The 24,323-nt window shown below is 38.2% G+C and overlaps 1 long non-coding RNA gene across 1 annotated transcript in view; it reads right to left on the reverse strand.

The window, feature by feature from the left end:
• Window positions 1-7,081: 7,081 nt before the first annotated feature.
• LOC137217594 (uncharacterized) overlaps window positions 7,082-24,323 on the reverse strand; it is a 135,435-nt gene continuing 118,193 nt past the window's right edge. Inside the window, exon 3 of the long non-coding RNA XR_010940146.1 lies at window positions 7,082-7,288. This is a non-coding gene — a long non-coding RNA (uncharacterized lncRNA). The remainder of the gene's footprint in view (window positions 7,289-24,323) is intronic.

Here is a 24,323-nt window from a genome sequence, read left to right on the forward strand (position 1 = left end):
CATCAATTTTCCTAAATTAGCTTGGTCTGTAGTTTTATTTTTTGTGCTATTGTTTGAAATTTTGCTATCAGTGTTAAAACAGTTTCATGAAAAATAAGTGGCTTTTCACTCCATCGTTTGCCATGCTCTGAAGGAAAATAGTTGCTCTTTAAAAGTTAGATAGAACTTTTCAGTTAAATTATTTTAACTGGGTATTTTTTTGTGTTTGTGTTTTGGTCCAGTGGGATAAACTGTTTGATAATTTTCCTCAAGTTTTTCTGTGGAAATTAATTTGTTATGATTTTCTATTGATTTTGTGGTCAGATTTGGTAAGGTACATTCTTCTAAAAAAGTATCCATTTCACCCAATTTTCACATTTATTAGCATAAGGCTGAAAGTAGTTTATTATAAAAACAAGTTTATTATAGTTACCTGTTCATAAGATTATTTCCCTATTACCATTTCTTATTTCACGCATTTGTTCTTTCTGTCTCTCTCCTGATTAGGTTAGCTAAATATTTGCTTACTGTTGTTTAAATCAAAGAATCATAATTTAGATTTATTAGTTCTATTGTTATTTTCCTAATTCATTCATTTATGCTTTTATCTTTACTAATACCTTCCTTCTATTTTCCTTTTATTTTTTTTTCAGTACGCGGGCCTCTCACCGCGGCGGCTTGTCCCGCCGCGGAGCACGTGCTCAGGAGGCGCAGGCCCAGCGGCCATGGCTCACGGGCCCAGCCGCTCCGCGGCACGTGGGATCCTCCCGGACCGGGGCACGAACCCGCGTCCCCTGCATCGGCAGGCGGACCCCCAACCACTGCGCCACCTGGGAAGCCCTATTTTCCTTTTATTTTATTGTTTCTTATTTAATTCAGTCAAATGTTTATTTCAATTATCTTTTATTCTTGCCTTTTTAAAAATTTATTTATCTATATTTGGCTGCGTTGGGTCTTCGTTGCTGCACATGGGCTTTCTCTAGTTGCAGCGAGCAGGGGCTGCTCTTCGTTGAGGTGTGCGGGCTTCTCATCGCAGTGGCTTCTCTTGTTGCGGAGCATCGGCTCTAGGTACGCGGGCTTCAGTAGTTGTGGCACATGGGCCCCGTAGTTGTGGCGCACGGGCTTAGTTGCTCCACGGCATGTGGGATCTTCCCGGACCAGGGCTCGAACCCATGTCCCCTTGCATTGGCAGGCGGATTCTTAACCACTGCGCCACCAGAGAAGCCCTATTCATGCTTTTTTACTGACATATATTTTTCAGGCTTTGGGTTTTTCCCTGGTCACTGCTTTAGCTGTACACTACAGGTTCTGACATTTATTGTTTTCATTTTAATTTCTATGAATTCTGAAATTTCTCTGTATATTGCCCCTTACCCAAGAATTCCTTAAAAATTTTTATTGTTTTTCTAAATTTGAGACAAATGGTTCTTTGTGTCTTCTGTAATCAAGAGAATATCATCTATTTTTACTGTTTGGAATTGAAAGGCTTAATTTGTAGCATTATACACTCCTAATTTTGTGGCTATTCCATGAACACTTGTAAAAAAATACATAGATATCTAAAAATCATGCAGATTACCTCAGTTTACAATTTTGCTTTGGGTCTGAAATATTTAATGGGGAGACTGTCTGCTTCTACTTCTGCTAAAATTTATTGCTATTTTGTACTATCTATCCTTAGCGTTGTCATCAGACACCCCCTCCCCCAGTGTAAGCTCCATGAGGGCAGGGATCATATTTGTCTTATTGAAAACTATATCCTTAGAGTTCTGGACATATAGTAGACATCTGATCAATATGTATTTGTTAAGTGAAAGCGTATTCTTATAAGCAGAAGTTCTGGGTCATTGGCAGTTGGTTCTAGAGGTAGGAAGACTCTGGAGGCCAGGAAACAAACTTCATCAGGTATTTACAATATAAATTTAAGACTGTGAAATTGACTTTTGAACATACTGTGGAAGTGACAACTATTTGCCAATGAAAACCTTATCTCTCTTTCCTAAAGTCAGTGAATTTACCTGAGCACATGGACACACAGCTAAAGGTTAAATTTCCTACCCTCACTCTTAATTAGGTGTGGCCATGATGGTACGTTATCACCAAGGAAAGAGGTGTGGAAGCAATTAGTGTAACCTCTGACTCACTCACTTAAAAGGAACTTGCTTGCCATGCACTTCCTCTTTTTGCCTTTCCCCTGAACTGGATTAGAGATGTGATTATGAGCTAGTCTTGACCTTGCTGGATAGTGGTCTTCCTTTTGCTCATAAACCCTCTAAAACTGTTTTGCACATTTTTACACTAACATCTAAAATTTTTCAAATTTTAAGATTTAAGTAAGGAAAATATTTAATTTCTGGGATGTTTTATATATTGGTGTTTTAAAATAAAACTGTTTTATCAACTCTTCTAAATTTGTCCACTGGAATCTAGGTAGCTTAAGCCATGCATTTTCTACTGACCCTGAAAACTACAGAGTCTGGAGTCACCCATCACTGCTGCTGCTGGTGCTGCTGGGTCCAGTGCCCATGGAGCACTGCACTACCAAGACTGCTAAAGCACAAGCTGCCATGTGAGCCCTGGAACTGCACTGTCAGGCAGAACCCAGAAGCCTAGGTCATCCAGTCGGCTTCAGACTTTCCTGGAGGCATTACAAGAAATGTAGGGGAACAAAGAAAATGTGGGGCCTGGAGGGACAAGATGGTGGAGTAGAAGGACTTTGAGCTCACCTCCTCTCATGAGGACACCAAAATCACAACTAACTGCTGAACAACCATCAGTTAAAAAAAAAGACTGGAACCTACCAAAAAGATACTCTATGTCCAAAGACACAAAGAAGAAACCACAACAATACAGTAGGAGGGGTGCATTCATGATATAATCAAATCCCATACCACTTGGGTGGGCAACCCACAAACTGGAGAAAAACTGTATCACAGAAGTTCTCCCACAGGAGTGAGTTCTGAGCCCCACATCAGTCTCTCCAGCCTAGACTTCTGGCATCTGGAAGTAGAGCCCCCAGAGCATTTGGCTTTGAAGGCCAGTGGGACTTGAGTGCAAGAGCTCCACAGGACTGGGGGAATAGAGACTCTACTCTTGAAGGGTGTGCACAAGGTCTCATGCACACCGGGACCTAGGGCAAAAGCAGTGACTTCATAGGACCCGGGGCCAGATCTACCTGCTGGTCTTGGAGCATCTCGTGGGGAGGCTGGGGTGGCTGTAGCTCACACTGGGGACATGGACACTGGTGACAGAGGTGTCAGAGAGTGTCATTTACATCAGCGGTCCCCAACCTCTTTGGCACCAGGGACCAGTTTCATGGAAGACAATTTTTCATGGACGGGGGTCGGGGGAGGATGGTTCAAGTGGTAATGTGAGCGATGGGGGGTGGCAGATGAAGCTTCACTTGCTCGCCTGCTGCTCACCTCCTGCTGTGAGGCCTGCTTCCTAACTGGCCACGGACTGGTACTGGTCCACGGCCTGGGGGTTGGGGTCCCGATCCACATAAACTCTCGTTGAAGGCAGACATCTTGCTTGGGTCACCAGTGCCAAGACCTGGCCCCACCCAACAGCCTGTAGGCTGCAGCGCTGGGACCCCTCAGGCCATACAACCAACAGGGCAGGAACACAGACTACCCATCAGCAGACAGGCTGCCTAAAGTCTTCTTGAGCCCACAGCTACCACTAGACATGTCCCTTAACACAGTCCTGCCCAGAAGGCCAAGACCCAGTTCCACCCACCAGTGGGCAGGCACTGGCCCCTCCCACCAGGAAGCCAGCACAAGTCTCTAGACCAGCCTCACCCACCAGGGGGAAGACACCAGATGCAAGAAAACTATGATCCTGCAGCCTGAAGATCTGAGTCCATAAACTCAGGTCAGAACCTACCCTGAGAACAGCTGGTCCCTGGCCCTTGAATGATGAGAGGGGAGTGCACTGCTGGGACACATAGGACATCCCCTACAGAGGGCCACTTCTCTATGGTCCAGAAATGTAACTAACCTACCACAGACATAAAAATACAAATAGAAATTTAAACAAAATGAGAGGGCAAAGGAATATGCTCCAGAAGAAGGAACAAGATAAAATCCCGGAAGAACATCTAAGTGAAATGGAGATAGGAAGTTATTACCCAAGAAAGACTTCAGAATAATGATCATAAAGATAATCCAAGAACTTGAGGAAAGAATGGATGCACAGAGCAAGAAGTTACAAGTTTTTAACAAAGAGTTAGAAAATATAAAGAACAACCAAACAGGGTTGAAGAATATAGTAACAAAAAATACACTAGAAGGAATTAATATCAGAATAAATGAGGCAGAAGAAGGAATCAGTGAGCTGGAAGACAGAGTGGTGGAAATCACTGCCATAGAACAGAATAAAGGAAAAAGAATGAAAATAAATGAGGACAGTTTAAGAGACCTCTGGGACAACGTCAAATACACTAACATTCGCATTAGAGGGCTCCCAGAGAAGAGAAAGCGCCTGAAAAAATATTTGAAGAGATTAACAGCTGAAAACTTCCCTGACATGGGAAAGGAAACAGTCACCCAAGTCCAGGAAGTGTAGAAAGTTCCATACAGGATTAACCCAAGGAGGAACATGCTGAGACACACAGTAATCAAATTGACAAAAGTTAAAGATAAAGAGAAAATATTAAAAGCAACAAGGGAAAAGCAACAAATAACACGCAAGGGAACTCCCATAAGGCCATCAGTGGATTTTTCAGCAGAAACTCTGCAGGCCAGAAGGGAGTGGCATGATATATTTAAAGTGATGAAAGGCAAAAACCTACAACCAAGAATACTCTACCCAGCAAGGCTCTTGTTCAGATATGATGGAGAAGTTAAAAGCTTTACAGACAAGCGAAAGCTAAAAGAATTCAGCACCACCACACCAGCTTTACATCAAATGCTAAAGGAACTCCTCTAGGGGGAAAAGAAAAGGCCACAACTAGAAACAAAATTACAAAATGGAAAAGCTCACCAGTAAAGGCAAACATACAGTAAAGGCAGGAAGTAGGGAGGTTAAAAGACAGAAGTAATAAAATCATCTGTATCCACAATAAGAAGTTAAGGAATACTCAGAACAGTTACATGGAAAATACGATATCAAAACCAGCAATCGTGAGAGGAGAGTACAGATGAAGGATATTTAAAATGCATTTGAAATTAAGAGATCAACAACTTAAAACAATAATGTATATATATAGACTGCTATACCAAAACCTCATGGTAACCGCAAACCAAAAATCTACACACACTAAACACATCCAAATACAACACTAAAGATAGTCATCAAATCACAAGAGAAGAGAACAAAAGAGGAAAGGAAAAAAAAAAAGAGTCCTCCAATATACCTAGCTAAGCACTTGTGCTTTGAGCATGCATGTTTCCTTCTGCTCAGATCCTGAACAGGGTATCACAGTAGCTACCCAACCCTAACCGGTTAGGTCAGAACTCAAAGAACCTGAGCAGCCCTAAGGCCCATCGGCTCACCTAAGAATATGATTCCCTCTATAATAAACATAATAGTAACTACCACTGAATTAAGCGTCTACCATCTGAGTCCTCTACTAGACCCTGGACATACATTTTCATCTGCCTAGGAAGACCCTCTGAGGATAAATTTACTCAAGGTCATGCAAACCCAGCTTGGATTCTAGAACCCTTGTTCTTTCTATGGCACTGCTTATGAGTAAGGGCCTGTCCACCTGGGTCTCTAGATTAACACGGCAGTTTCCTCCTTTGGGGGCTCTAGCCCTATCCTGAACATAGGCAGCCTTGACTGAGGCTCTGACGTTTCATATATGTCTTATTAGCTCCCTCCCTGCAATGGCTGGACCTGACTTGTGGACTCAGTCGCTGGCTGGAGCACTGTTCCTTCAGGAATGGGTTTCTGGCAACACTGGTCACTGTCCAGACCAGTACTGCTGGCCCCACCCGCCTGAGAAGCTCTGGGGTGGAGTTCACCCAGGCTGATCTACTTTCCACACCTTCTCCATAGTAAATGCTGATGAGAGATGTTTGGATGGTCACCTACTGGGGGCCAGCATTACATAAAGCACCTAAAATTTATTGCTGAGTGGTACTCACCCACCCTGGACCCTCAAGCTGCCTGTCATCCAAGCCCAGATCAGATCATGGCCAAAAGCATGAAGAAGTATTCCTTTAGTATGCTGACAGAGTTGGAAAGGCCTTGTGCAAGATATCCCAGGAAACAACAAATGTGAGACGCACGTAGAGAGACTGGGTTCCTGCAGAATCATGGGTTGTTGGTCATAGTTTACATTATCAGCGGGAAACTCACCCAACACAGTTCTGTAAAATTACATCAGTGGTGTTAAGGAAATTGGGAAAAGTACTGATTAGTAAGGTTGAGAGTCACAATTAGTCTCAGGTGGGAGCAGTTCATCCTATAGGCGCTATACATCAGTTCTTCACAATGTGCATGAAAATCACCTGGGGCCCTTGTTACAACGTGGATTCTAACTCAGTACACCTGAGGTGGGGTCTGAGGCTCTGCATTTCTAACAAGCACCCCTGACATGCTGAAAGCCACTGATCCTCAGACGACACTTTGCATAGCCAGCTCATAGACCTCCTTGACACAGGTTTAAAAAGGAAAAACTATAGTTGACTTACTTGGATCTAAGTCATGCATGTAGGTGGCATTAGAACCTTCCAAACCAGGTACATGATCTTATCAGAAAAGTAATCATTCACAGAGGAAAAGAAACAAGCCAGCACTGAGTCTCAGAGCTTGAGGGAGATGGAGCCTGGAGTTGAGGGGTCTAGAAACGCGTATAGAAATCAAGAGAGGGAAAGAATGGGCAACAGTCAGAGAAAAAGCAACAATGTTGTTCAACTGAATAAATAATCCATGTTTGCAGGTAGCCTGGGGTATTTGAAGTCAGGCCTGGGAATGCCAGACCCAGCACGCTAGACTCACTGGCACAGAAAAGGCAAACGGCAAAGTCTTAACAACAAGCAACAGAAAGAAATCAGTGCAGGCAAACCCAAAACGCCAGAGTGAGCATAGGGTCACACATGTCCAGAAAGCAACCAGCTGGATTCCCTGATGCAGGAAGTGAACTTACCTGCTCATCTTCAGCTTCCAGAAGGAACTGAGCAAGGGAAATCCAAGTGTCCTAGTCCCAGAGGAAACAGCGTGTCCAGCAAGGAATCCAGGAAGGGATGAGGTACGGGAGCCGGAAAACTCAGCAAAGGCTCACTCAGCTCTGCTACCCACGTCAAATCTGCCGTAAAGTTACGTCGTACTGAGCCAATGAAAGGCCTGTATTCCTTCCTACCTGCGTGGGGCAGAACCAGAACGTATGAGTTAAGCGGCTCTAGCTGTGAAAACTGGCAAACAGTATGCGCGCGAGGCACGCTGGTAGAGCCCGGAGTCTCAAAGTGAGGTCCCAGATCAGAAGTATCAGCATCACCTGGGAACCTGTTAGGCTATGTAACTTCTCAGCCTCGCTCCAAACCTACCAATCAGAAACTGTGGGGGTGGGGCCTGCAGCCTGTGTTTCTACAAGCCTCTGCTCTCCTCCCATAAAAAGCAGACATAGAATCCCCTTGTCCAATTGTGGAAGATGTTAATCCCTCTTCGAATTCACTAACAATCCCACCTATATATTATTTAATGTAAAATTAACCACTACCAATATATCTAAAATCAAATAACAGGGAAAATGGAGAAAGAAAATATTTACATAACAAGCAAGGAAACATGCATAACGACTCTATCCCTTGTTTCTGTAACAGCCATGAGGCCATGGTTAATATCTGCAACACAATTTCTCCCCTACCTGTTCCATGTTTCCTTCACTTTTAACCAACATCTCTGCTGATTGGAGTTCTTAATGGGTCTTTATTAATTTTTACTATTGGCCATGGAAGTAGTAAGAGACATTGATACTCTGGATCAATCACCCCAGCAGGAAGGTTTCCCCACCTCCCTTTACCTGTCAATTCAGTATCATTAGTAACCAAAAATAGTCAGGTGGTAGTCTCATCTTCCAATTCAATGAAGTCATTGTTGTGTCCACTAGTAGAACCATGCATCCCTTGGAGACTAAGACCTCCAAATCAGCAGAGCTTAAAGTTATCAGAACAGGAAGTAAAATTTCTGCTCTTGCTTTATTAGCTGTATTACCAAAAGGAATCACTCCTACTTGCAACCTTCATTCATAGACCCATATTAAAATGATTTTACTGCTCTTTCAAACATAGCCAGTAAATTCTAGATATCATGTTGATTTGAAGCTGGCAATTATTCAAGCAAGTCAGACATAGAAAGACAAATATCATATGATATCATTTATATGTGGAATCTAGAAATAGATGATACAAATGAACTTATTTACAAAACAGAAAGACTTTCAGACATAGAAAACAAACATGGTTACCAAAGGGGATGGAGGGGAGAGATAAATTAGGAATTTGGGATTAACATATACATACTACTATGTATAAAATAAACAACAAGGACCTACTGTATAGCACAGGAAACTATATTCAATACCTTGTAATAACCTATAATGGGAAAGACTCTAAAAAAGAATATATAGAGAGAATATATAATATTCTTAAGAATATTAAAGAGACTTCCCAGGTGGTCCAGTGGTTAAGACTCCATGCTTCCAATGCAGGGGGCCCAAGTTCAATCCCCGGTTGGGAAACTAGATTCACATTAATGCCACAACTAAGAGTCTACATGCAACAACTAGGAAGTCTGCATGCTGCAGCTAAGTGTTCACATGCTGCAACCAAGAAGTCCGCATGCTGAAATGAAGATCCCACGTGTGGCAACTAAGACCTGGCACAGCCTAAGTAAATAAATATTTTTTTTAAAATTAAGGAGTATATATGTAAAAGAATATATATTTTTAGATTCTTTTCCATTTTATATATATATACACACACACACACACACACACACACACAGCTTAATCACTTTGCTGTACACCTGAAACTAACACAGCATTCTAAATCAACTATACTTCAGTAAAAATATGTAGATAGATATGAACAAGCTATTTTTTATAAGCAAGATGTGTATATCTTTACTTTTTCTACTGAATATATGTTATCATTCCAGGACTGTCACAGAATTTTATCCTAATTAAATATATTTTATGTTTGAAAGTCATACTCCTTTGATTTTTTTATTATCCTATGACTCTAAGTTTTAAAAGTCACATGTGGAATAAGTTGTCATTACAAGTCTTAGTACACAGTTGATTAAAACAACAAAATTAAACTACAAATTTGACAAATTACAATAAACATGAAAAGGACAATTTAATGGGAAATACATCTCTTAGTGAGATGTATGGAGCATTTTTTCAAGTAATTCATTTATCTGTGAAAGAAAAAAAGAAGTCATTTATTGAATGAATGTCATTTTTTTAGCCATCAATGAAATAGGGTTCTGCATCTATCCTTTTTGTGCCACTCTGTTTTTTATAAATACGTGTTCTGAGAAAACTTGTACACCCAATTATTTAAAATTCTTCTGCTAGAGAGTGAAATAAGTCAAAAAGAGAAAAACAAATACCGTATGCTAACACATATATATGGAATCTAAAAAAAAAAAAAAAGGTTCTGACGAACCTAGGGGCAGGACAGGAATAAAGACGCAGACATAGAGAATGGACTTGAGGACACGGGGATGGGGGAGGGTAAGCTGGGACGAAGTGAGAGAGTAGCATTTACATATATACACTACCAAATGTAAAATAGATAGCTAGTGGGAAGCAGCTGCATAGCACAGGGAGATCAGCTCCAGCTTTGTGAACACCTAGAGGGGTGGGATGGGGAGGGTGGGAGGGAGGTGCAAGAGGGAGGGGATATGGGGATATATGTATACATATAGCTGATTCACTTTGTTATACAGCAGAAACTAACACAACATTGTAAAGCAATTATACTCCAATAAAGATGTTAAAAAAATAAAATAACTATAAAATAAAATAAATAAAATAAATAAATAAAATAAAGTAACTATATATAACATGTTTTTAATTCATCATTTCTCTAGATGTTGACTGCATTTTCTAGTATTCTTATCTATGAAGTTTGTGGCCTTGTAAAGTAGATGATGTTCTTTAGAAATAAACAAAAACATGTTTCTAGCTCTACTTCTAAGAAATTTTGTTCATAAATAATGGATAATGAGATAAAAAGAAAGGAAGGAACCACCACATGTCTGTATGAAATGTCTTTTGCAAATCTAATTATAGTTAATTTCTGTATGGCCAACTTCCTGCTAGAGTGATCTTATACAGTTTTCTGTTGCTTAACATTTTCTTTCCCTCAGGAGTTGAAAGGTTGTGAAAAATATTTCCTTTTGAGGGCGGTAGAGACTGATTTACTTGTGTTAAACAAAGAATGAAATGTGAAAACCATATAGCAATCATATCCTTCTGCTGGTACTTGGTACTACAAAGCCTGCCCCCCCCCCCCCACAGTCCTTGTTTATTTTTTTCCTGATTGCAGCCCTCATGTGTTCCTGCATGGCATGCGGTGTCCTCCTCTCTTGGGCTGTGAGTATATGTGACTAATAACCTGTTGTTAATGTCATTTGTCCAGTGTCAGGTATTGTGTGCTCAGCCATCTCAATAATCCTAGGATGGAAATCTCTCCCTGACCAATGATATGAATAGAAAATATCAAAAAGTTATTGTATCATAATTGATGGCAATTAGACTCACCTGATTCATGCCAAAATGCACCAATCATATTGTCCCTTTAAATCTTACAGTGTTTGTTTAATTCCATTATTTGAAAGGAACGGAACGCAAAGTGATTACTGACATAATTGTGGTCTTGATGTTATTAAAATTGCAAGTTTAAACATTTACAACAAAATAAGAGCAGAGACAACAAATATCAAGGTGGAAATACTTGTCAGACATTGTACGAGTTTTTGTGCTGGCTTCTTTTTTTCACTGATATTCCTTGCATCATGAGCAAAAAGAAAGTGATGCCCACAAGCTGAGTTGCTCTAATTATTTCTTTCTTTGGAATTCAATAGCTCTCAGATCCTTCATTCAGTCATCTGTTTATTATATGCAGATGTGAAGGAATCTAATAGGAGGTGGTTCTGTCAAAGGGTGTTCCATATTTAAGACTTTTAATATGTACTACCACATCTCCCTACAATTGTGGTGGATGAAAAGTTTGTTCCCCTAGTTTTCGCCAACACTCAGTATCAGTTTTTAAATTGTTTTTGGCTATTTTCCCAGTTTAAAAGTACAGTTTGTAACATTTTAATTTGTACTTCTGATATTACTATTGAATGATGGCGTATTTCATACATGGTCCTTCTGAATCCTTTCTCTGTTTATTAGTTGAATACAACTGAGTTCTAACTTATTGCAACGTTTTCATATCTTATAGGTAGAGCAAGCTCCTTCTGATTAATGTTTGATTTATTCTTGGCTATGGTTAAGAATTTATTATTTCCAGATAAACTTTAAAAACTTTTTATTAGTTCTCAGTTGTTACCGGGATTTTTATTAGAATTTCTTTATTTATACATTAATTAGGGAAGAATTGAGATCTTTAAAATATTCAGTCTTCCCATTCCAGGAGCATACTTTGACTCCACCTTCAAATCATTTGAATAAAGATATATACACAGATCTTCCTCAACTTACTATGGGGTTATATCCTAATAAACCCATCATAAGTTGAATATATCATGTCAAAAATTCATTTACTACACCTAACCTACTGAACTAGGTTCATTATAGCTTAGCCTAGCCTACCTTAAACATGCTTAGAGCCCCTACATTAGCCTACAGTTGGGCAAAATCTTCCAACACAGAGTCTATTTTATAAAAAAGTGTTGGGTATCTCATGTAATTTATTGAATACTGTACCAAAAGTGAAAAACAGAATGGTTGTAAGTGGATAGGTTGTTCTACCCTTGTGATCACGTGGCTGACTGGGGACTGCGGTGGCTGCTGCCGTCCAGCATCAGGAGAGAGTATTGTACCACGTAGTGCTAGTCTGGGAAAAGATCAAAATTCAAAGTTCGAAGTATGGTTACTACTGAATGTGTATCGCTTTCACACCATCTTAAATGAGTGGATTTAATAATAAAAAAGATATAAATTGGTTAAAGGTCTAAAATTTTATGACTAAATCAGTAAATGGAAGAGACATTTAATAAATTTCAATACCACTTCCTGAATAAAAGCCCTCTTAAAATAGATGATTTTTTAACAGAATCAAGGATATCTGTGTTAAAACTATGATGAATGTCATTCTTACAAGAGAAAATATAGAAATATTGTCCTGAAAATCAAAGATATAGATTTTGATAATTACCTCTATTATTTTTACACTATCTGGCAAGTTCTGATCAATATAATAAGAAGGAAAAGTGAGCCATTTGAAAAGGAGGAAATACTACCTCCTGGTAGTCTGGTTTTAATGGGCTATAGTGTCCAAAACTTTGGGGAAAACTAGTTGTGGAAATGCTCTGGTTGCATCACAAAGAAGTGCTTGTGAAAGAGTGACCACTAACCAGTTTCCAAAATGGAACACTTTATGAATAAGTGTCAAATAGTGGAATAGAACAAAAGATCTTTTCAGCCATTTTAAAATGTGGTTATATTTCATGAAGAAGAGTCTGACTGGATCATGAAGTGAATTCCAGGTAATTTTTTTCTCAATAGATTCCTATCAGCTCTATAGTAACTGAAAGCTCCTCTCATATTTGTCAAATGATTTTCCAAAAGAATTACTTTTCAATGAAATTGTCAGTTTTTGGTGTTTTACTTTTTATTGTTCTAGGTTGTATCAAGATCTATTTATCAAAATCTATTTTTAAATGTGAATGTCAGTCATATACTGTTAAATACACTGGAAACACTTAAACCGGAGCAAAAGGCAACATGACACCAGGGAGTGAAATTCCTGTACGTGTCATCAAGAATGATGCTTATGCATTCACTCAATAACATTTATAAGAAAAATTTCAACGTCTCATTGATCTATGTTTTGGAATGTGAGAGAAAAATAACTAGAGGCTCACGACCATTACATCAAGAGTCTTTACTAAAACACTTTAGCTATGACTTCTATGCCACCACAGTATTTTTTTACAATAATATTTTCCACTTTCCTTCAATGTTTTGTGTTCATTGATGGTTCTTTCATCATGACTGCTTGGTCTAGGTTCATAGATTTAATGTCTTCTTGATTTTCTTTTGTTTCTTAAAGTAAACCTCTTTCAGATAAAAGTATTGTGATTTCTCAAGGTGGTTTTTGAATTACAATCTATTTCCTTAGGTCTATTGATTTTTTTCCTAATTATGTATCCTTACAAAGAAATGTCTAGGCATGCCAAATATTCTTTTCTTATCAATAAAGTTCATTTGAGATAGATCTCTTGGAAAATAGACTGAGACTCTTGGAAAACAGCCAAGTTCTAAAGCAAGGGAAAATGGAAAAAAAAAGTTTTATTTACTAGAAATTTCCCCTTCTAATTCAGAGACCTAGTTTGCTGGTAGAAGTGTGGAGAGACTCAGAAACAAGAGTATGCCCAGCAGGGAGTTTCGTACATGCAGAAAAACCTCTTCTCTGTTTTCGCCAAGGATTCTCATGTCAGGAAGCAACATTCAACTCTCAAACCAGCCCTGCTGCTACATTCACAGAGTTGTTTAACATAGGAGCTTTCACCAGGAATAACTTCTTGGTGCACCAAGTGACATTATTGGACTCCAGATTGTGTTGGTGTGGCCATATTTTTGATGGGAAGTCCAGGTGGAATGCTCCAGCTGCCCCCACAGCAGGCTTTCATCTGTGGATGTGAGCCATCTGAAATTAGTGACGTCAATTTCCTTTCTAGACATGCTGTTCTTTTATTAGAAGTGGCTCAAACGTCAGCCCTATGTCTTTCTTCAAACAGACTGTATTTGTAATATATGGAGTGGAAATTGATATTTATCCTTCCCTAGTCTCTATCGCTAATGTAAAATTGTTCTCCATTTGTATATAACATTAGTCATTGTATTAGTTTTCTATGGCTGCTATAACAAATTACCAAAAACTGGGTGACTAATACAACACAAACTTACTCTCTTACTGTTGGTTGTAAAGGCCAGAAATCTGACATGGATTTCACTGGACCAAAATCAAGGTGTCGGCTGGGCTGTGCTCCCATTTGAAGGCTCTATGAGAGAATCCATGCCTTGTCTTTTCTGGCTACTAGAGGCTGTCCTTGTTCTTGAGCTCCATACCTCTATATTATATTTGCACTTTCTTCCCCTGTTTCCATCATCACATATCGTCCTTCCTCTTCTGTCTTCAAGTCTCTCTCTGCCTACATTTTCTAAGGATACTTGTGGTTTCATTCGTTGCTCACTCAGATAAGTCAGAGAAACTCCCCATCTCAAGATCCTTAACTACAGCTCCTGTCTCAGAATATATATTCAGTGAGAACGGTAAGTTCCCCTTCCAGTGTGTTATGTGATTCACATGTCCTTACACAAAAAGCTTTTTAAAAAGTCATTTTGTTTTTATGATAACAGACATCGAAAAGGAGTCTTCCTCCCTTCCTTCCTTCCCTCCTTCCCTCCCTTTTTTTTGTTATCTTCAGTGTTGTCTCCAAATTCTCCAGTCTTCAGGAGTTATACTTCTCTTAATTATCCAAGGAAAGTTTAATTCCCATATTCTTGAATCTACAGGTCAAATACTGTATATTTAAAAGCTTCTCCTCATCCAACATTTTGAGACTGACAGTGTACAAATGATGCATCTTTCCTGTACATGGCCTCAGTCAACTGCCTTGCTCTGAACTTCCACTCCACCCTGCTTTTCACCTCCTTTCACTTCATAACTGGCTTTCCCAAAGCTTTTCTCATAAGGATGACCATGCATCTTTTCCTACATTTCCCCAAAGCACAGCTCTCACCAGGGTGTGAAAACTGGCAAAACTTCACTGAATTGAAATACAATAAAGATAAAAAATTAAAAACAGTTATTAGATATCACTGCACCTACAAGCAATGGGTCATGGCCCTCCACAGGAGACTCCTCAAAGGCCTCCAGTCAGCCAACATGAAACAGGGGCCAGCTCACCTCCCACCAATGAATAGAAATACCTTTGACCACATCTCCCGTATCTGATCCCAGGCCCCCTCAACTCCTTTAAAATGCCCATGATGAAAAAAAAAACAATTGCCTCTTCCTCCACTATCAGGCCTACTTGGCTATAATTATCTTCTGAAATACAATTTCATCTAGTGATGGCAGACTGCTATATGTGCTATATGTGTAAAACTAATAATAACAAACACATTTCATACTCTACTGCTTTTTTCTTTTTTTTCTTAACAATCTGTCATGGGAATTGTTCCATGTCAAGGTTTTTAATGACTACCTCCCTTTCCATTGTATTGATGTTAAAAACTTATCTAGTAAATTCCTGCTGATAGACATTTAGATCATTCCAAATGCACTGTTAATACAAAAATCCTGGTGTACATATATCTTTGCTCCCCTTTTCATTTATTTCTTTAGGTTGAGTATCCAGAAGTAGTCTTATTATTTCTGAGAGATATACCTACATTAAATTTCAATAGATATTATTAAATTGCCCTTCATAAATGTTATGCAAATGCATGTTTACTCATACCCTCATAAAACTAAGTATTTTCACCATCAAAAATCTTGGCAAATTTTAGATTACCTATGCTCTTCAGCCATCAGGAAATATCTGCTTTGAGTTTCACTGCCAGTGGGAATGATTTGAGGCCGGACTCTCTGGCCTCTTTTTATTTGTGAGACCATGGTTCATGTTCCGGTCTCTGGCCATGATAGGATTGGAGGCAGGAGAACATGCACGCTAACACTAATAAGAATGTAGATAAGGGGGAGGGGTTTCAAGGACAATTCTTGGTTTCCAGGTTTTGCAACTAGGTAGATTGTGATAAAGATAGAAGGATGGTATTGAAAAAGATATTCCAGAAGCAGAAACGCTAGATAATGAGAGGTTTTATAGGCAAAGGTAAGAAATTAGGGTAAAATGCAAAGTGGAATGAAAAGCCATTTGTATCAGTTAGCTATTGCTACCAACCAAACCACCCCAAAACTTAGTGTCTTAAAATTATAATGATGTATTATTTCTTATGATCCTGTAACTTAACTGGTTAGATCCTTTGCTGGTTTTTCCAGGGCTAATTCACGTGGATGCATTCAGCTGTAGGAGTTGATGGCCTGCAAGTTCCAAGATGGCCTTACTTAAGCATCCAAAATGGCCTCCCTTACACCTCTTGCTGTTGGCTATGAAGATGCTGTTACATTCAACATGGCCTTTCATCTTCCAATAGGCTAGACCAGCTTCCTTTTTTTTTTAAGTTTTTTTTTTTGATGTGGACCATTTTTAAAGTCTTTATTGAATTTGTTACAATATTGCTCCTGTTTTATGCTCTGATTTTTGGGCCACAAGGCATGTGGGATCTTAGCTCCCTGACCAGGGATTGCACCCTCACCCGCTGCTTTGGAGGGCGAAGTCTCAACCACTGGACTCCCAGGGAAGTCCCGTAGACCAGCTTCTTTATATGACAAACTTGGGAGCTTTCCAAGAGTTTGAAAACAGTAGCTGCAAGGCCACTTGAAACCAAGGCTCCTGAACTTTACATCATCACTACCACATTCTTTGACATAAAGCAGGGCAGAAAACTATTCCAGATTCAAGGAGGTGGGGAAACAGACTTTACCTCTTCATAAAAGGAGGAGTATAGCCATTGAAAACAGAGTATATGCTTTGGGATATGACAAATTTGTGGACCTTAATCTACAATATACTAAATCATTTTAAGAATGGAAATCACATAATCTGAATTTTTAAAAGATCACTCTGGCTCTTGTGAGGTGAATGCATATTACTGAGACATAAGAAGCAGAAACATCAGGTAGAAGGTTAGTTCCAAAAGAAAGACCAATTTCTTAAAGATTTTTAATAAATGTTACTAGACATTTCTGAGTGAACACTGTCATGGACATTGTTACAAATTTAGACAAGGTGCTATAGTATAATCTGGATTGGTTATCTGTCTGGATTCAATCCATCATAGCTAAAGAAGAATGAAAACAATGATAAATTCCTATTGGAAAAGGGCTTTAGGAGAAAATGTTCAGAATCATAACCTCAAAAATGCAGTCATCAAGTTCACACAATATATATCTACAGTGGAGAAAGTCAAATGTGTTTTAGTCACTATTCAGAAAGTATTGTAATAAAAGCAAAATGTTTAAAAAATGCAATTTATTGTCCATAATTTTTCTCCCTAATTTTTGTAAAAGTTAGATTACTACTTTGCAAAGGAACTTTAATTTGTACTCCTTGAAAGGCAAAAGATATTCCTGTGACCTAATTAAAATTTAAAACTTAGAAACTGGATGAATCAACTTACAGTCATGAAGAACTGATGAGAATGCTGTTTCTAAAAACGGCTCTATTAGAAAGATAAAGGGGGTTGATGTTGTGTGTGATGACATGAAATGATATCCTGTTCTGCTGCAAGAAAAGGTAATGAATGAAGTAGCCAAGGAAAAGGGAAAGAATCCATTATTCCTAAGTAAAGAATTACATAGAGTTGAGCTGAATAAAGACATTTGGAAAAGCAAAGCAAAAAACGCTGGATCTTTTCAATTATCTAGTTATCAAAGAACATTTTTTTTTTTGGCTGCACCAAGTCTTACTTGCAGCACGCATGATCTTTAGTTGTAGCATGTAGGCTCTTAGTTGTGGCATGTAGGATCTAGTTCCCTCACCAGGGATTGAACCCAGGCCCCCTGCATTGAGAGTGCAAAGTCTTAACCACTGAACCAACAGGGAAGTCCCAAAGTACATATATTTTTAATATTAATTCCCAATATGGGTGAGAGTACAGTATGACAAACACTCTCTTACAGTGCTGGAGGAAGCATAAATTGTTATGGCCTTTCTTGAAATATTTGGTAAGATGTATTCCTAACCTTTAAAAAATTATATTTTTGAGTCAATAGTTCCAATTATAGAAGTGGCTTAAGGAAAGAGAGATTCACATGCAAAAATATTCATGGCATTTCATAAAGGCAAAAAAAGAAAAAAAGGAACCAAATTTCCAACAGTAGATGCTTAAATAAATAAATTATGATGCCTTAATACAAAGAACTACCATACAGTTAACAATTATGAAAGAAATATACTCATAGTGGGGAGGGTACTTGTGACTATGGAGGAGTGAACAAGTTGAAAAATCCTATTCCCTGAAAAACTACAAAACTGGACAAGTGATTGATGACAACATTTAAGAGTTATGGAAATTAACCTAAAGTAAACAACACACTGAGAAGAGTTTATTCACAAAAATCTGCTAAAATTCAGTTAAGAACTGTGGGAGTCTCTGATCGTCCAGACTAAGGCTGCCCCCATCCCCCATGAGTTCAGTCAAAACAGTAGTGATATCAGGGTTGGGCCGGCTGTGAGAAATAGCAGCTTTATTGCTAATGGGAGCCTACTTGATTTATCGCAAAGGATGGAAAACACGTACTCAGGGACAAACAGGGAAGATCTGAAGCTCTGCTAACCAGAAGTCGTAGTCACTGTTGGGGTAGACATTCAATTGGAAGGTCAGTTTAAAATTTAACAGGGAGGTCCTGGAAATTAGCAAGCCATGGTGAGGCTCAATAAGCAGTCTACCCATATTTGGCTGATTCACCCAAGTACACAAGAGAGACCCAAGAAAACCCAAGTTATCTAAACAATCCTGGCTAACTGAGAGACTGAATGCTTGGGTAGGGAGACTTGAGCATATAAGGTCTTCATATATTCCTAGTTGACTGAGACAATATGAAATGTTAACAAGAAAACTAAGAGGATCCTGAGGAAAGTGAAAGCTAACAACTTGAAAATTTCTGGAACTTTGAAATGTATCCCTCAAGCCACACACAAATCTACTGGCAAAGGTGTTTACCGATGCAAGGCGTTTGATTAAAAATTCTCACCAACTGTTGCCGAACCATTAAGCTATGTAGAAATAAGAGTTACTAGTAGGAAGTCAGGCAGATAAACTATAATACAGTACAATACAATATTAATACAATATGATGAAATGGAATGAAATGATAAAAATGAAGTAAAATAAAAACTTATCATAAATATCAGTGACCACAGAGAGCAGAGGAGAAAGATATCACAGATTAAATGCAGGAAAGCCACTATAAAAAGCAAATGAATAAAACATCAACAACTGTTAGAGGAATAAAACAAAGGAAATCAAAATCCAGAATTGCTAGATATATTATATGGAATATCCACTATTCAAAGAAAAATTGCAAATCAATAGGAAAATGTGAGCCATACTCAAGAATAAATGCAAGCAATAGAAGCTGCCTCAGATTGGACAAGATTTTGAACTAAGCAGACAAATACTTCAAAGCATCTATGATAAGTATGTTTAAAAAATAAAACTAAAGGAAACCACACTAAAGATGAAAGAAAGGTATGATGGCAATATCTCATCAAATAGAGAATACAATAGACAGGAAACATACAAAGACCCAAAAATAAATTCTGGAGTTAAAAAGCACACTAACCAAAATAAATTTAACTAGAGGAGCTAGTATAAGAAACAATCAGTAACCTCAAAGATATGTCAATAGAGATTATGCAGTCTAAAAAATAAAAAGGAAAGGAATGAATAAAAATGAAAAGTACATCAGAGAAATGCAGGAGAGCAGTAAGCACGCCAATGTACATGTAATGGAACACCAGACTAAAAGAATAGAGACAAAAGAGGAGAAGAAATAATGCTTGAAAATTTCTCTAATTTGAAGAAAAACATAAATCTAAAAAGCTCAACAAACTCTAAGTAGGATAAAAGTAGAAATTTACACCCTGACACATCATTGTCAAAATGTTGAAATCCAAAGACAAAAAGAAAATCTTGAAAGGATGAATAAAAATATGACTCTTCATGTACAAGGGAACCCCAATAAGAATTTTATCTGACTTCTCGTAAGAAGCTATGGCGACCAGAAGGCATTGGGGTGACATACTCAAAGTGTTGAAAAAAAGGAAACAATCAACGAAGAATTCTATAGCCAGAGAAACTACAAATGAAGGAGGAAAAAGATATCCCCAGATAAATGAAAACCATGAGAGATTTTACTAGCAGACCCTCCTTACAAAAAATATTACAGGAAATTCTTCAGGATGAAAGCAAGTGAACCTAGAAGGAAATTTAAATCCACACAAAACATAGAGCACTACTAACAGTAATTATGTAAGGAATTATAAAAGGCAGTATAATTGCATACTTCTTCTTTCTTAAGTGATTTAGAAAGCACTTGAATAAAATATTATGAATTTAATAGTATTGATGGGTCTACAGCAAATAAAAATGTACTATATTCGACAATAATGGCATGAGGGCAGTATGTGGGAATAAATCTGTGGTAGAGTAGGGAAATGACAAGAGATGGTAACAAATTAAGGTAGAAATTAAGAGAACTGGAAATGTACATAAGAAGGCAACTGATATAAATAAATACTAGATCTTTTTTCTTCTCCCAGTTCAAGACACAAAATTATATAATATTATAAAAATGTATTGTTGAGTTTTGAACATCTATAGTTGAAATGTATGTATCAATAACAGTACCTAGTAGAGGAAGAAGGGAACAGAGCTATATAGGAGTAATAGCTTCTCTGTGCCACACTGGAATTTAGTTACTATAAATCAATTCTGATGACATGGATATGCCCTAGAGCAACTTCTTGGAATAAAAATATATTGTGAAAATACCACTAATAAAGTAAAATGTTGCTCTAGAAAATATTCATATAATGCATAAAAAGATAATAAGTGAGGAAGAGATAAACAAAAAAGACATGAGGCATATAGAAAATAGAAAGCAAAATAGCACACATAAATCCAAAGAGACCAATAAAAACATTAAATGTGAATGGATTAATCAGTCAAATAAAAATTCAGAGATTGTCAGAATGGATAAAAAACAAGATACAACTATATGCTATATATAGGAGACACACTTTACATTCAAAGATTCAAATATTTTTAAAGAAAAATGGGGGAATATATACCATGCAATCTTAAGAGAGCAGGACTGTGTCTATACTAATTACTGACAAAATAAAAAATTTTAATGTTATTAGAGGTGAAGTGGGTACTTTATAATCACAAAAGGGTCAATTATTCAGAAACATATAACACTTATAAACATATACATACCCAAAATAAATAAAGAAAAATTTATAGAATTGAGGGGAGAGATGGATAATTCAACATTAATAGTTAAAGATTTCAATTCTCCTATTTCAATAATGGATAAAACAACTAAGCAGGAGATCAATAAATAGAAGACTTGAATAATGCGACAACCAACTAGACATCCATAGTAATTATACCACACAACAGTAGAATACACATTCTTCTCAAGGACACATGGAACATTATCCAGGATAGGACATATGTAAGCCATAAATAAACTTCAATACATTTAAAAAATTTGAAATTGTACATAGTATTTTCTCTGATCACATTGCAATAAACTCAGAAATTAATAACAAGAAATTTGGGGGATTATTATGTGTGGAAGTTAAATAGTACATTACTAAATTAGCTATGGTCAAAAGAGATATCACAAGGGAAGTTAGTAAGTACTTTGAGATGAAAGTAAATTAAGACACAACATAACAAAACTTATTAGATACATCTAAAACAGTGCTTAAAGGGAAATTTATAGCTATAAGTACCTATATTATAAAGGAAGAAATACCTTTTAAAAATAACTTAAGAGGGGCTTCCCTGGTGGCGCAGTGGTTGAGAGTCCGCCTGCCGATGCAGGGGACACGGGTTCGCGCCCCGGTCCGGGAAGATCCCACATGCCGCGGAGAGGCTGGGTCCGTGAGCCATGGCCTCTGAGCCTGCGCGTCCGGAGCCCGTGCTCCGCAACGAGAGAGGCCACAACAGTGAGAGGCCCGGGTACTGCAAAAAATAAAAATTAAAAAAAAAAAAAAAAAAAATAACTTAAGAGATATAGCATAAGAGACTGGAAAAAGAAGAGCAGAAATTAATTAAACTGATAATTTTAAAAAGACAATATGAAAAATCAACTAAGCCAAAAGTCATTACTTAGAGAAGATGAACAATATTGATAAAGGGATAAACCTTTAGCTACACTGACCACAATTAAGGAAGGAATCGTATTCAAATATGAAGTATTTTGATCTCTGGAAGGTGCTACTTTATGATTTTTATTTTTTCATCTTTCTGTATTTTCTAAATTTCTTACATTCATTATATATTACTTTTATAATCAGAAGACAACTATTATAAAAATAGCAGTAGAGGAGTTACCCATGAATAATAAGGACAATAGTTGTCACAATGAATATGTTTTTCCTTCACTTAACAAATATATGTATGAAACAGCTACTCTGGAGGGAGCCCTGTGCTATGAGAGAAAGAGAATGGAAATATAAACATGAATTTGATCCCTGTCCTTGAGCAAACATTGTAGCTAATCCTCCATTGCCACTGGGAACGTGAGGGCAACATGGAAATCCACAACTACCAGCTACTGTAACGCTACTCTTCCTTCTAACTACCTACCTTCCTTTAAGTTCATAATTCTAAAAGAAAATGGTAGAGGGATGGGCAAAGATTCTGAATGCATTCACAGAGAAACTAGTATTTGACATTGGTCTTCCACCAAGAATAGGAGTTTCACTACTGGCAGAAGAAATAGCATACAGAAGACATACAGAAACATAGAGGACACTGATGACTGTCCCCTTGTGTGGTTGGAAGGTGGTTTGCAGAAGTAAATTGGGGTAGCAAGAGAAGAAGCTGGAGGGTAAGGTTGGATCAGAGGTAAGGAGGACCGTGTTGCCATGCTATGAATTGTGGGCTTTATTCTGAAACATATTGACTGCCATCTGTTTTACAAAGGGATGTAACACAGTCTGATTTGAGTTTTAGAGAGATATTTCTAAGATTACCTCCTACTGGAAAGAATTATTCTTTTTTTCCTGCTGGTTTATGGTTTTTTTAAGTCAATAAAAACTAAGCTGTGATAATGAACTCCATGTGTGGTATTTCTCTAAGAAGCTTCTTGTAAATCAGTACATTAGGGACTTGCCTGGTGATCCAGTGGCTAAGACTCCACGCTCCCAATGCACGGGGTCCAGGTTTGATCTCTAGTTAGGGAACTAGATCCCCAGTGCATGCCACAACTAAGAAGTCTGCATGCCGCAACTAAAGATACTGAGTGCCGCAACTAAAGATCCTGTGTGCTGCGACTAAGACCAGGTGCAGCCATAAATAAATAAATATTTATTTATTTATAAATAAATTTATAAATAAATTTATTTATAAATAAATAAATAAATAAATAAATATTTTTTAAAAATCAGTATGTTAAATCCCCAAGAATATGACTAAAGTGACAGTACAAACTAGGATTACTAATGTGCTACTAACAAAGGAAATAATTTACAAATTGTTGAAGTGTCTTCAGAGAGAAAGGAAATAGTTTAAGACAGCACAGAGTCTTCAGAAAATTATGCTAAATCCCTATTCTGTTTATGTTTTTTTAACCATTATTGTGCTGCCTCCTTGTATATTTGCGTGGAATAAAAAAGATAAATGGGGACTTCCCTGGTGGTGCAGTGGTTAAAAATCCACCTGCCAATACAGGGGACACTGGTTTGAGCCCTGGTCCGGGAAGATCCCACATGCCAAGGAGCAACTAAGCCCATGTGCCGCAACTACTGAGCCTGCACTCTAGAGCCCATGAGCCACAACTACTGACCCCACACACCTAGAGCCCGTGCTCCACAACAAAGAGAAAGCACCACAATGAGAAGCCTGCGCACCTCAATGAAGAGTAGCCCCCGCTCACTGCAACTAGAGAAAGCCCGTGAACAGCAACCAAAACCCAAGGCAGCCAAAAATAAATAAATAAATAAATAATATATTTTAAAAAGATAAATGATTTATCTAAACACTGGTGATAATATGTATTATAGTTTTTTATTTAAAAGTGTTAACAGGTCAGGACTTCCCTGGTGGTGCAGTGGTTAAGAATCCGCTTGTCAAAGCACGGGACACGGGTTCGAGCCCTGGTCCAGGAAGATCCCACATGCTGCAGAGCAACTAAGCCCGTGCGCCACAACTACTGAGCCTGCGCTCTAGAGCCCACGTGCCGCAACTACTGAAGCCTGTGCACCTAGAGCCCGTGTTCCACAAGAGAACCCACTGCAGTGAGAAGCCCACGCACTGCAATGAAGAGTAGCCCCCGCTTGCCGCA

This window comes from Pseudorca crassidens, chromosome X (genome assembly GCF_039906515.1).
Source record: "Pseudorca crassidens isolate mPseCra1 chromosome X, mPseCra1.hap1, whole genome shotgun sequence".
Classification (NCBI taxonomy): domain Eukaryota; kingdom Metazoa; phylum Chordata; class Mammalia; order Artiodactyla; family Delphinidae; genus Pseudorca; species Pseudorca crassidens.